This window comes from Drosophila eugracilis, unplaced genomic scaffold (assembly GCF_018153835.1).
Source record: "Drosophila eugracilis isolate 14026-0451.02 unplaced genomic scaffold, ASM1815383v1 contig_277, whole genome shotgun sequence".
NCBI lineage: Eukaryota > Metazoa > Arthropoda > Insecta > Diptera > Drosophilidae > Drosophila > Drosophila eugracilis.
In genome coordinates, this window is record NW_024573126.1 from 4,124 (window position 1) to 18,109 (window position 13,986).

The window sequence follows — 13,986 nt, forward strand, 5'->3', positions numbered from 1 at the left end:
ATGTTTTATGTTTTTATGTTTTTATTTTTATTTTATTTTTTTTATGTTTTATATTTTTATGTTTTTATTTTATGTTTTTATGTTTTTATCATTTTATTTTTATGTTTTATGTTTTATTTTATGTTTTTATGTTTTTATGTTTTTATGTTTTTTATGTTTATGTTTATATTTTTATGTTTTATGTTTTATGTTTTATGATTTTTTATGTTTTATGTTTTTTTTTATGTTTTTTGTTTTTATAATTTTTATGTTTTTATCATTTTTATTTGTTTTATGTTTTTATGTTTTTTATGTTTTTTTATGTTTTTATGTTTTTATGTTTTTATGTTTTATGTTTTTATGTTTTATGTTTTTATGTTTTTATGTTTTTATTTTTTATGTTTTTATGTTTTTATGTTTTTATTTTTTATTTTTATGTTTTATGTTTTATTTTTTTATGTTTTTTATGTTTTTATGTTTTTTATGTTTTATGTTTTATGTTTTTATGTTTTTTATTTTTATGTTTTTTTATGTTTTTATGTTTTATGTTTTTATGTTTTTATGTTTTATGTTTTTATGTTTTATGTTTTTTATTTTTTTATGTTTTTATGTTTTTATGTTTTTATGTTTTATGTTTTTATTTTTTATGTTTTTATGTTTTATGTTTTATATTTTATGTTTTATGTTTTATGTTTTTATGTTTTTATATTTTATGTTTTTATGATTTTATGTTTTATTTTTTATGTTTTATGTTTTGTTTTTATGTTTTTATGTTTTTATATTTTTATGTTTTTATTTTTATGTTTTTATTTTATGTTTTATGTTTTTATGTTTTTATGTTTTATGTTTTTATGTTTTTATGTTTTATTTTTATTTTTGTTTTATTTTTATGTTTTTATGTTTTTATAATTTTTATGTTTTTATGTTTTTATTTTTATGTTTTTATGTTTTTATGTTTTTATGTTTTTATGTTTTTATAATTTTATGTTTTTATGTTTTTATTTTTATGTTTTTATGTTTTTATGTTTATGTTTTTTATTTTTATGTTTTTATGTTTTTATGTTTTTATATTTTTATGTTTTTATGTTTATATTTTTTATGTTTATGTTTTTATGTTTTTATGTTTTTATGTTTTTATGTTTTTTTTTATGTTTATAATTTTATGTTTTTATTTTTATGTTTTTATGTTTTATGTTTTTATGTTTTTTATTTTTATGTTTTATATTTTTATCATTTTTATTTTATTTTTTATGTTTTTATGTTTTATATTTTTATGTTTTATGTTTTTATGTTTTTATGTTTTATGTTTTTATGTTTTATGTTTTTATGTTTTTATGTTTTTATGTTTTTTATATTTTTATGTTTTTTATGTTTTTATTTTTATGTTTTTATGTTTTTGTTTTTATGTTTTTATATTTTATGTTTTATGTTTTTTTTATGTTTTTATTTTTATGTTTTTATGTTTTTATTTTATTTTTTATGTTTTTATGTTTTTTTTATGTTTTATGTTTTATTTTTATGTTTTTTATGTTTTATGTTTTTATGTTTTTATTTTTATATTTTTATGTTTTTATGTTTTTTTATTTTTATGTTTATTTTATTTTTATGTTTTATTTTTATGTTTTTATGTTTTTATGTTTTTATATTTTTTATGATTTTATGTTTATGTTTTATTTTTATGTTTTTATGTTTTTATGTTTTATGTTTTTATGTTTTATGTTTTTATGTTTTTATTTTTTATGTTTTTATGTTTTTATGTTTTATGTTTTATGTTTTTATATTTTTATGTTTTTATGTTTTTATGTTTTTATGTTTTTATGTTTTTATGTTTTATGTTTTATGTTTTTATGTTTTTATGTTTTTATGTTTTTATGTTTTTATGTTTTTTTATGTTTTTTATGTTTTTATGTTTTTATGTTTTTATGTTTTTATATTTTATGTTTTTATGTTTTATGTTTTATGTTTTTGTTTTTTTATTTTTATGTTTTTATGTTTTTATATTTTTTATGTTTTATTTTTATGTTTTTATGTTTTATTTTTTTTATGTTTTATATTTTTATGTTTTTATGTTTTATTTTTATATTTTTATGTTTTATGTTTTTATGTTTTTATGTTTTTATGTTTTATTTTTTATGTTTTTATATTTTTATGTTTTATGTTTATATTTTTATGTTTTTATGTTTTTATTTTTATTTTTTATGTTTTTATATTTTTATGTTTTTATGTTTTTATGTTTTTTTATGTTTTATATTTTATGTTTTTGTTTTATTTTATGTTTTTATGTTTTTATGTTTTATGTTTTTATGTTTTTATGTTTTTATATTTTATGTTTTATGTTTATGTTTTTATATTTTATGTTTTTATGTTTTATTTTTTATGTTTTTATGTTTTTATGTTTTTATATTTTTATTTTTATGTTTTTATATTTTTATGTTTTTATGTTTTATGTTTTTATGTTTTTTATGTTTTTATGTTTTTATTTTATATTTTATATTTTATATTTTTATGTTTTATGTTTTTATGTTTTATTTTTTATGTTTTATGTTTTTATGTTTTTATTTTATGTTTTTATATGTTTTATGTTTTTTTATATTTTTATGTTTTTATTTTTATATTTTTATGTTTTTATGTTTTATGTTTTTATGTTTTTATTTTTATATTTTTATTTTTATGTTTTTATGTTTTTATATTTTTTATGTTTTTATGTTTTATGTTTTATATTTTATGTTTTTATATTTTTTATATTTTTATGTTTTTATTTTTATATTTTATGTTTTTATGTTTTTATGTTTTTTATGTTTATATTTTATTTTTATATTTTATATTTTTTATTTTATTTTTATATTTTTATGTTTTTATGTTTTATGTTTTTATGTTTTTATATTTTTATATTTTTATGTTTTTATGTTTTATGTTTTATATTTTTATGTTTTTATGTTTTATATTTTTATTTTTATGTTTTTATGTTTTTTATATTTTTATATTTTTTATTTTTGTTTTTATATTTTTATATTTTTTATATTTTTATGTTTTATGTTTTTTATGTTTTTATGTTTTTATGATTTTTATGTTTTTATATTTTATATTTTTATTTTTATTTTTATTTTTATTTTTTATGTTTTTATGTTTTATGTTTTTATGTTTTATTTTATGTTTTTATGTTTTTATGTTTTTATATTTTTATTTTTATGTTTTATGTTTTTATGTTTTTTTATATTTTTATGTTTTTATGTTTTGTTTTATTTTTATGTTTTATGTTTTATTTTTTATATTTTATGTTTTTATGTTTTTATGTTTTTTTATGTTTTTTATGTTTTTATGTTTTTATGTTTTATGTTTTTATATTTTATGTTTTATATTTTTTTTTATGTTTTTATATTTTATTTTTATGTTTTATATTTTATGTTTTTATGTTTTATGTTTTTTTTTATATTTTATGTTTTTATGTTTTTATGTTTTATGTTTTTATGTTTTTATATTTTTATATTTTTATATTTTATGTTTTTATGTTTTTATATTTTTTATTTTTATATTTTTATATTTTATGTTTTTATATTTTATGTTTTTATTTTATATTTTTATATTTTTATGTTTTATTTTATGTTTTATGTTTTTATGTTTTTATGTTTTTATATTTTTTATATTTTATGTTTTTATATGTTTTATGTTTTTATATTTTATGTTTTATGTTTTTATTTTTATATTTTTATGTTTTATTTTTTATGTTTTATGTTTTATGTTTTATGTTTTTATTTTTATGTTTTTTATTTTTATGATTTTTATGTTTTATATTTTATGTTTTTATTTTTATGTTTTTATTTTTATGTTTTTATGTTTTTATGTTTTATATTTTATGTTTATGATTTTTATGTTTTTATTATTTTTTATATTTTTATGTTTTTTTATTTTATGTTTTTATGTTTTATATTTTATGTTTTTATGTTTTATGTTTTTATGTTTTATGTTTTTATGTTTTATGTTTTTATGTTTTATTATGTTTTTATATTTTTTATTTTATGTTTTATATTTTATGTTTTTATGTTTTATATTTTATGTTTTTATATTTTTATGTTTTTATGTTTTATGTTTTTAGTTTTTATGTTTTATATTTTTATGTTTTTATGTTTTTGTATTTATTTTTATGTTTTTATTTTATATTTTATGTTTTTATTTTTTTATGTTTTATGTTTTTTATGTTTTTATGTTTTTATGTTTTTATTTTTATGTTTTATATTTTTATGTTTTATGTTTTTATGTTTTTATGTTTTATGTTTTTATATTTTATGTTTTATGTTTTTATGTTTTTATGTTTTTATGTTTTATCATTTTTATGTTTTTTGTTTATTTTTATGTTTTTATGTTTTTTTTATATTTTTATGTTTTATATTTTTATATTTTATATTTTTATTTTTTATGTTTTATGTTTTTATGTTTTATTTTATGTTTTTTTATATTTTTATGTTTTATGTTTTTATGTTTTTATATTTTATGTTATTATTTTATTTTTATGTTTTATATTTTTATATTTTTATTTTTTATGTTTTTATATTTTATATTTTATGTTTTTATGTTTTATATTTTATATTTTTATGTTTTTATGTTTTTATGTTTTTTATGTTTTTATGTTTTTATGTTTTATGTTTTTATATTTTATATTTTATGTTTTTATTTTTATATTTTTATATTTTATGTTTTTTTTTTATTTTTTATGTTTATTTTTATGTTTTATGTTTTTTATATTTTATGTTTTTATGTTTTTATATTTTATGTTTTTATATTTTATGTTTTTATGTTTTTATGTTTTTATATTTTTATTTTTTATATTTTATGTTTTATATTTTATATTTTTATGTTTTTATATTTTTATATTTTTATGTTTTTATGTTTTTATTTTTATGTTTTTTTATTTTTATGTTTTATGTTTTTTATGTTTTTATATTTTTTGTTTTTATGTTTTTATGTTTTATATTTTTATGTTTTATGTTTTTATATTTTATATTTTATATTTTTATGTTTTATATTTTATATTTTATGTTTTTTTTTATGTTTTATATTTTTATGTTTTTATTTTTATTATTTTTATGTTTTTATATTTTATATTTTATGTTTTATATTTTATGTTTTTATTTTTATTTTTATGTTTTTATTTTTATTTTTATGTTTTTATGTTTTTATGTTTTTATGTTTTTTTTATATTTTTATGTTTTATGTTTTATTTTTATGTTTTTATGTTTTATATTTTTATGTTTTATTTTTTTATTTTTATGTTTTTATTTTTATTTTTATGTTTTATATTTTTTATATTTTATGTTTTTATGTTTTTATGTTTTTATATTTTATTTTTATGTTTTTATGTTTTTATGTTTTTATATTTTTATTTTATGTTTTTATATTTTATGTTTTTATGTTTATGTTTTATATTTTTATATTTTTATTTTTTATGTTTTTATGTTTTATGTTTTTATGTTTTATGTTTTTATTTTTATTTTATGTTTTTTATGTTTTATGTTTTATTTTATTTTTATGTTTTATGTTTTTATGTTTTTATGTTTTATGTTTTATGTTTTTATGTTTTTATGTTTTTTATATTTTTATATTTTTATGTTTTATGTTTATATTTTTATGTTTTTATGTTTTTATGTTTTATATTTTATATTTTATGTTTTTATTTTTTATGTTTTATGTTTTTATATTTTATGTTTTTATGTTTTATGTTTTTATATTTTTATGTTTTTTTTATTTTATGTTTTATATTTTATGTTTTATATTTTTATATTTTTATATTTTTATGTTTTTATGTTTTATGTTTTTATTTTTATGTTTTTATGTTTTTTTTTATATTTTATGTTTTTATGTTTTATGTTTTTTTATGTTTTATATTTTTATGTTTTTATATTTTATTTTTATGTTTTTATATTTTATGTTTTTTTTATGTTTTTATATTTTTATGTTTTATATTTTATGTTTTTTTTTTATTTTTATGTTTTATGTTTTTATGTTTTTATATTTTATTTTTATGTTTTTATATTTTATGTTTTTATGTTTTATATTTTTATGTTTTTATGTTTTTTTATGTTTTTATTTTATATTTTTATGTTTTTATGTTTTATGTTTATGTTTTATGTTTTTATGTTTTTATATTTTTATGTTTTTATATTTTATATTTTATTTTTATTTTTATGTTTTATATTTTTATTTTTATGTTTTATATTTTATGTTTATATTTTTATTTTTATTTTATATTTTATATTTTTATGTTTTTATATTTTTATGTTTTTATTTTTTATGTTTTTATGTTTATGTTTTATGTTTTTATGTTTTTATATTTTATATTTTTATGTTTTTATGTTTTATGTTTTATGTTTATATTTTATATTTTATATTTTTATATTTTTATATGTTTTTATTTTTATGTTTATATTTTTATTTTTATATTTTTATGTTTTATGTTTTTATGTTTTATGTTTTATGTTTTATATTTTATATTTTTATATTTTTATTTTTTTTTTATTTTATGTTTTTATATTTTTATTTTATTTTTATGTTTTTATATTTTTATGTTTTATGTTTTATGTTTTATGTTTTTATGTTTTTATTTTTATATTTTATATTTTTATGTTTTTATATTTTTATGTTTTATATTTTATAGTTTTATGTTTATTTTATATTTTATATTTTTATTTTTATATTTTTATGTTTTATTTTATATTTTATGTTTTTATGTTTATGTTTTATATTTTATGTTTTATATTTTATATTTTATATTTTATATTTTTATGTTTTTATTTTATTATTTTTATATTTTATATTTTATATTTTATATTTTTATGTTTTTATGTTTTATATTTTTATATTTTATGTTTTATGTTTTTATATTTTTATTTTTATTTTTATATTTTTATGTTTTTATATTTTATTTTTATATTTTTATATTTTATGTTTTTATGTTTTATGTTTTTTATATTTTTATTTTATATTTTTTTTTTATGTTTTTATGTTTTTATTTTATGTTTTTGTTTTATGTTTATATTTTATGTTTTTTTTATGTTTTATGTTTTATGTTTTTATGTTTTTATGTTTTATGTTTTTATGTTTTTATGTTTTTATTTTTATTTTTATATTTTTTATGTTTTATTTTTATTTTTTATATTTTATGTTTTTATATTTTATGTTTTATATTTTATGTTTTATATTTTATGTTTTTATGTTTTTATGTTTTTATATTTTTATGTTTTTATATTTTTATGTTTTTTATATTTTTTATGTTTTTATATTTTTATATTTTTATATTTTATGTTTTTTATGTTTTTATATTTTATATTTTTATTTTTATTTTATATTTTATGTTTTTATGTTTTATATTTTATGTTTTTTTATGTTTTATATTTTTATTTTATATTTTATTTTATATTTTATATTTTATATTTTTATATTTTATATTTTTTTATATTTTATATTTTATGTTTTTATATTTTATATTTTTATTTTTTATGTTTATGTTTTATATTTTTATATTTTATATTTTATATTTTATATTTTTATATTTTATGTTTTATGGTTATAAATTTTTTTTATTCATTTATAAATACTGCAAAACTTAAGAATTATGAAAAATGTACATATTGTTAACATAGAAAGTGCGCTTTTGTTCTTAAAAAAAGTAAATGATAAAATATAAGTTTTAAAATTAAACACTCTTTAAAAGTGATGAACTAAACACTAAGCGGAGGCACTAGAAAAACCAGACTAAATCTACAGGGGTTTATAGAAATTAAATAAAGTTTCAGAACTTATTTTCGAAAGTCAAATCAATGTTGAAAAGTGATTTCGTTAGCAGAATTTTCCACCCATCTAGACCCACAATACGGCTGCTGCATCTTCGTTTGATAAAGTGGAAAGCGCTGATAGCGATTCGCATTGCGATAGGTTTTCGAGGGCGATGCACTGCTGGAAATCTGAGCTTGAACCTGAACTTGAATTTGAGTCTGATTTTGCATTGGTAATCCCAGCATATTCAAGCCAGATTTCAGGGTGGAATTCCTGCTATCCGTGGACATGGACAGACGTCTTTGGTTTACCATTCATCAAGGTGGAACTCAAAAGGCAAGCCGACATCGTGAAAGGAGCTAATCGAACTGAAACCACTCTCATCTTCGGTACTAGAACCGCCGCTCTGCTTATTACTGGTGGGTTTGATATTACTATTGCTGATGGCTATGTTGCTGGCGGTGGTCTGGGTCTGGGTCTCCTCGTCCGTTTCCACTTTCGAGGAAGAGGATGCCGTCGAGGAGATGGTGGAATGCACGGAACTGTCGGTGGAGCTGCGCAGCGATAGCCTCGAGTCTCGCATATTGTTGGCCCGCAGAAAGATCAATTCCGCATTGGATTTCCCAGCCGGTGACGCCGGAGACGCCTCTAGAGTGGCATTCATGATGCTGGTGGAATTGTGCAATGGTGGCGTCAGCAATGTCCTCACCGAACTGGTTTTTCCCTTGCACAGACGATGATTTCCCGAGGGTAGTGAGGAAATGGAGGCCAACGAGTGACGCGGCTGTGTGAGATCCGGTTGCTGTTCCGACGTGTGCAGCAGATTCCTGATGGTTCTGGTCAATCTGAAAGCCTCCTGGTTTAGCTTCTCCTCGGCAGCCTCCGGAGCTGATAGACGCGCCTTGCAGCCGCCACTGCCTCCGGATTTCTTTGGCGAACGCCGCCAGGTAAAATCCTTGAAGGCATTATAGCTTCCAGCTGGTGCAATCGTCTCGTAATTATGCTCCTCATTCATGGCATGCATTGATTTATTCAACATCAAATTGGTACTGCTCCGGGCGCGCAGATATGATGCAGATCCGGCACTCGAGGCGTCATCATCATGAACATCACTCTGCAGGGAGGTGTTGCCCACGCCATGGACATATATATTTATATTTTATATTTTATATTTTATATTTTATATTTTATATTTTATATTTTATATTTTATATTTTATATTTTATATTTTATATTTTATATTTTATATTTTATATTTTATATTTTATATTTTATATTTTATATTTTATATTTTTTATATTTTATATTTTTTTTATATTTTATATTTTATATATTTTATTTTTTATTTATTTTATATTTTATATTTTATATTTTATATTTTATATTTTATTTTTATTTTTATTTATATTTTATATTTTTATATTTTTATATTTTATATTTTATATTTATATTTATATTTATTTTATATTTTATATTTTATATTTTATATTTTTTTGTTTTTATTTTATATTTTATATTTTTATTTTATGTTTTATTTTTATGTTTTATATTTATATTTTATATTTTTATGTTTTATATTTTTATTTTTATATTTTATATTTTATATTTTATATTTTATATTTTTATATTTTATATTTTATATTTTATATTTTATATTTTATATTTTATATTTTATATTTTATTTTTATATTTTATATTTTATATTTTATATTTTTATTATTTTATATTTTATATTTTTATTTTATATTTTATATTTTATATTTTATATTTTATATTTTATATTTTATATTTTTATATTTTATATTTTATATTTTTATATTTTATATTTTATATTTTATATTTTATATTTTATATTTTATATTTTATATTTTTATATTTTATATTTTATATTTTTATATTTTATATTTTATATTTTATATTTTATGTTTATATTTTATATTTTATATTTTATATTTTATGTTTTTATATTTTATATTTTATATTTTATATTTTATATTTTATATTTTATATTTTATATTTTTATATTTTATATTTTATATTTTATGTTTTATGTTTTATATTTTATATTTTATATTTTATATTTTATGTTTTTATATTTTATATTTTTATTTTTTATATTTTTATATTTTATATTTTATATTTTATATTTTATATTTTATATTTTATATTTTATATTTTTATATTTTATATTTTATATTTTATATTTTTATATTTTATATTTTATATTTTATATTTTATATTTTATATTTTATATTTTATATTTTATATTTTATATTTTATATTTTATATTTTATATTTTTATATTTTATATTTTATATTTTTATATTTTATATTTTATATTTTATATTTTTATATTTTATATTTTATATTTTATATTTTATATTTTATATTTTATATTTTATATTTTATATTTTATATTTTATATTTTATTTTTTATATTTTATATTTTATATTTTTTATTTTATATTTTATATTTTATATTTTATATTTTATATTTTTATTTTTTTTTATATTTTATATTTTATATTTTATATTTTATATTTTATATTTTATATTTTATATTTTATATTTTTATATTTTATATTTTATATTTTTATATTTTATATTTTATATTTTATATATTTTATATTTTATATTTTATATTTTATATTTTATATTTTATATTTTATATTTTATATTTTATATTTTTATATTTTATATTTTATATTTTATATTTTATATTTTTATGTTTTTATATTTTATATTTTATATTTTATATTTTTATATTTTTATATTTTATATTTTATATTTTATATTTTATATTTTATATTTTATATTTTATATTTTATATTTTATATTTTTATTTTATATTTTATATTTTATATTTTTTTATATTTTATATTTTATATTTTATATTTTATATTTTATATTTTATATTTTATATTTTATATTTTTATATTTTTATATTTTTATATTTTATTTTTATATTTTATATTTTATATTTTATATTTTATATTTTATATTTTATATTTTATATTTTATATTTTATATTTTTATATTTTATATTTTATATTTTATATTTTTATATTTTTATTTTTATTTTTATATTTTATATTTTTATATTTTTTTATATTTTATATTTTTATTTTATGTTTTTATATTTTATATTTTATATTTTATATTTTATATTTTATATTTTATATTTTATATTTTTATATTTTTATATTTTATATTTTATATTTTATATTTTATATTTTTATATTTTATATTTTTTATGTTTTATATTTTATATTTTATATTTTTATATTTTTATATTTTATATTTTATATTTTATATTTTTATATTTTTATATTTTATATTTTTATATTTTATATTTTATATTTTATATTTTATATTTTATATTTTATATTTTTTATTTTATTTTATATTTTATATTTTATGTTTTTATATTTTATATTTTATATTTTATATTTTATATTTTTATATTTTATATTTTTATATTTTATATTTTATATGTTTATATTTTATTTTTATATTTTATATTTTATATTTTATTTATTTTATATTTTATATTTTATATTTTTATATTTTATATTTTTATATTTTTTTTATTTTTATATTTTATATTTTATTTTTTATATTTTATATTTTATATTTTTATGTTTTTATATTTTATTTTTTATATTTTATATTTTATATTTTTTATTTTTATATTTTATATTTTATATTTTATATTTTATATTTTATATTTTATATTTTATATTTTTATATTTTATATTTTTTATATATTTTATATTTTATATTTTATATTTTATATTTTATATTTTATATTTTATTTTTTATATTTTATATTTTATATTTTATATTTTTATATTTTATATTTTATATTTTATGTTTTTATATTTTTATATTTTATATTTTATATTTTATATTTTATATTTTATATTTTATATTTTTATATTTTATATTTTTTTTATATTTTATATTTTATATTTTATATTTTATATTTTATATTTTATATTTTATGTTTTTATATTTTATATTTTATATTTTTATATTTTATATTTTATATTTTATATTTTATATTTTATATTTTATATTTTATATTTTATATTTTATATTTTATATTTTATATTTTTATATTTTATATTTTATATTTTATATTTTATATTTTATATTTTATATTTTTTATTTTATATTTTTTATTTTATTTTATATTTTATATTTTATATTTTATATTTTATATTTTATATTTTATATTTTATATTTTATATTTTATATTTTATATTTTATATTTTATATTTTATATTTTATATTTTATATTTTATATTTTATATTTTATATTTTATGTTTTATATTTTATATTTTATATTTTATATTTTATATTTTATATTTTATATTTTATATTTTATATTTTATATTTTATATTTTATATTTTATATTTTATATTTTATATTTTATATTTTATATTTTATATTTTATATTTTATGGTATAAATTATTTTTATTCATTTATAAATACTGCAAAACTTAAGAATTATGAAAAATGTACATATTGTTAACATAGAAATGCGCGCTTTGTTCTTAAAAAAAAGTAAATGATAAAATATAAGTTTTAAAATTAAACACTCTTTAAAAGTGATGAACTAAACACTAAGCGGAGGCACTAGAGAAAAACCAGACTAAATCTACAGGGGTTTATAGAAATTAAATAAAGTTTCAGAACTTATTTTCGAAAGTCAAATCAATGTTGAAAAGTGATTTCGTTAGCAGAATTTTCCACCCATCTAGACCCACAATACGGCTGCTGCATCTTCGTTTGATAAAGTGGAAAAGCGCTGATAGCGATTCGCATTGCGATAGGTTTTCGAGGGCGATGCACTGCTGGAAATCTGAGCTTGAACCTGAACTTGAATTTGAGTCTGATTTTGCATTGGTAATCCCAGCATATTCAAGCCAGATTTCAGGGTGGAATTCCTGCTATCCGTGGACATGGACAGACGTCTTTGGTTACCATTCATCAAGGTGGAACTCAAAGGCAAGCCGACATCGTGAAAGGAGCTAATCGAACTGAAACCACTCTCATCTTCGGTACTAGAACCGCCGCTCTGCTTATTACTGGTGGGTTTGATATTACTATTGCTGATGGCTATGTTGCTGGCGGTGGTCTGGGTCTGGTCTCCTCGTCCGTTTCCACTTTCGAGGAAGAGGATGCCGTCGAGGAGATGGTGGAATGCACGGAACTGTCGGTGGAGCTGCGCAGCGATAGCCTCGAGTCTCGCATATTGTTGGCCCGCAGAAAGATCAATTCCGCATTGATTTCCCAGCCGGTGACGCCGGAGACGCCTCTAGAGTGGCATTCATGATGCTGGTGGAATTGTGCAATGGTGGCGTCAGCAATGTCCTCACCGAACTGGTTTTTCCCTTGCACAGACGATGATTTCCCGAGGGTAGCGAGGAAATGGAGGCCAACGAGTGACGCGGCTGTGTGAGATCCGGTTGCTGTTCCGACGTGTGCAGCAGATTCCTGATGGTTCTGGTCAATCTGAAAGCCTCCTGGTTTAGCTTCTCCTCGGCAGCCTCCGAGCTGATAGACGCGCCTTGCAGCCGCCACTGCCTCCGGATTTCTTTGGCGAACGCCGCCAGGTAAAATCCTTGAAGGCATTATAGCTTCCAGCTGGTGCAATCGTCTCGTAATTATGCTCCTCATTCATGGCATGCATTGATTTATTCAACATCAAATTGGTACTGCTCCGGGCGCGCAGATATGATGCAGATCCGGCACTCGAGGCGTCATCATCATGAACATCACTCTGCAGGGAGGTGTTGCCCACGCCATGGACATATATATTTATATTTTATATTTTATATTTTATATTTTATATTTTATATTTTATATTTTATATTTTATATTTTATATTTTTATATTTTATATTTTATATTTTATATTTTATGTTTTTATATTTTATATTTTATATTTTATATTTTTATATTTTATATTTTATATTTTATATTTTATGTTTTTATGTTTTATGTTTTTTTATTTTATATTTTATATTTTATATTTTATATTTTATATTTTATGTTTTATATTTTATATTTTATATTTTTATTTTTATGTTTTTTTTTTTATTTTTATATTTTATATTTTATATTTTATATTTTATATTTTATATTTTTATTTTTATATTTTATATTTTATGTTTTTATATTTTATATTTTATGTTTTATTTTATATTTATGTTTTTAGTTTTTTTATATT

At 13.5% G+C, this 13,986-nt stretch overlaps 2 pseudogenes; both read right to left on the reverse strand.

The window, feature by feature from the left end:
* Window positions 1-7,830: 7,830 nt before the first annotated feature.
* Window positions 7,831-8,893, reverse strand: LOC121530135 (annotated as a pseudogene).
* A 3,495-nt stretch (window positions 8,894-12,388) lies between these two features.
* LOC121530134 lies at window positions 12,389-13,570 on the reverse strand (annotated as a pseudogene).
* Between the last annotated feature and the right edge of the window lie 416 nt (window positions 13,571-13,986).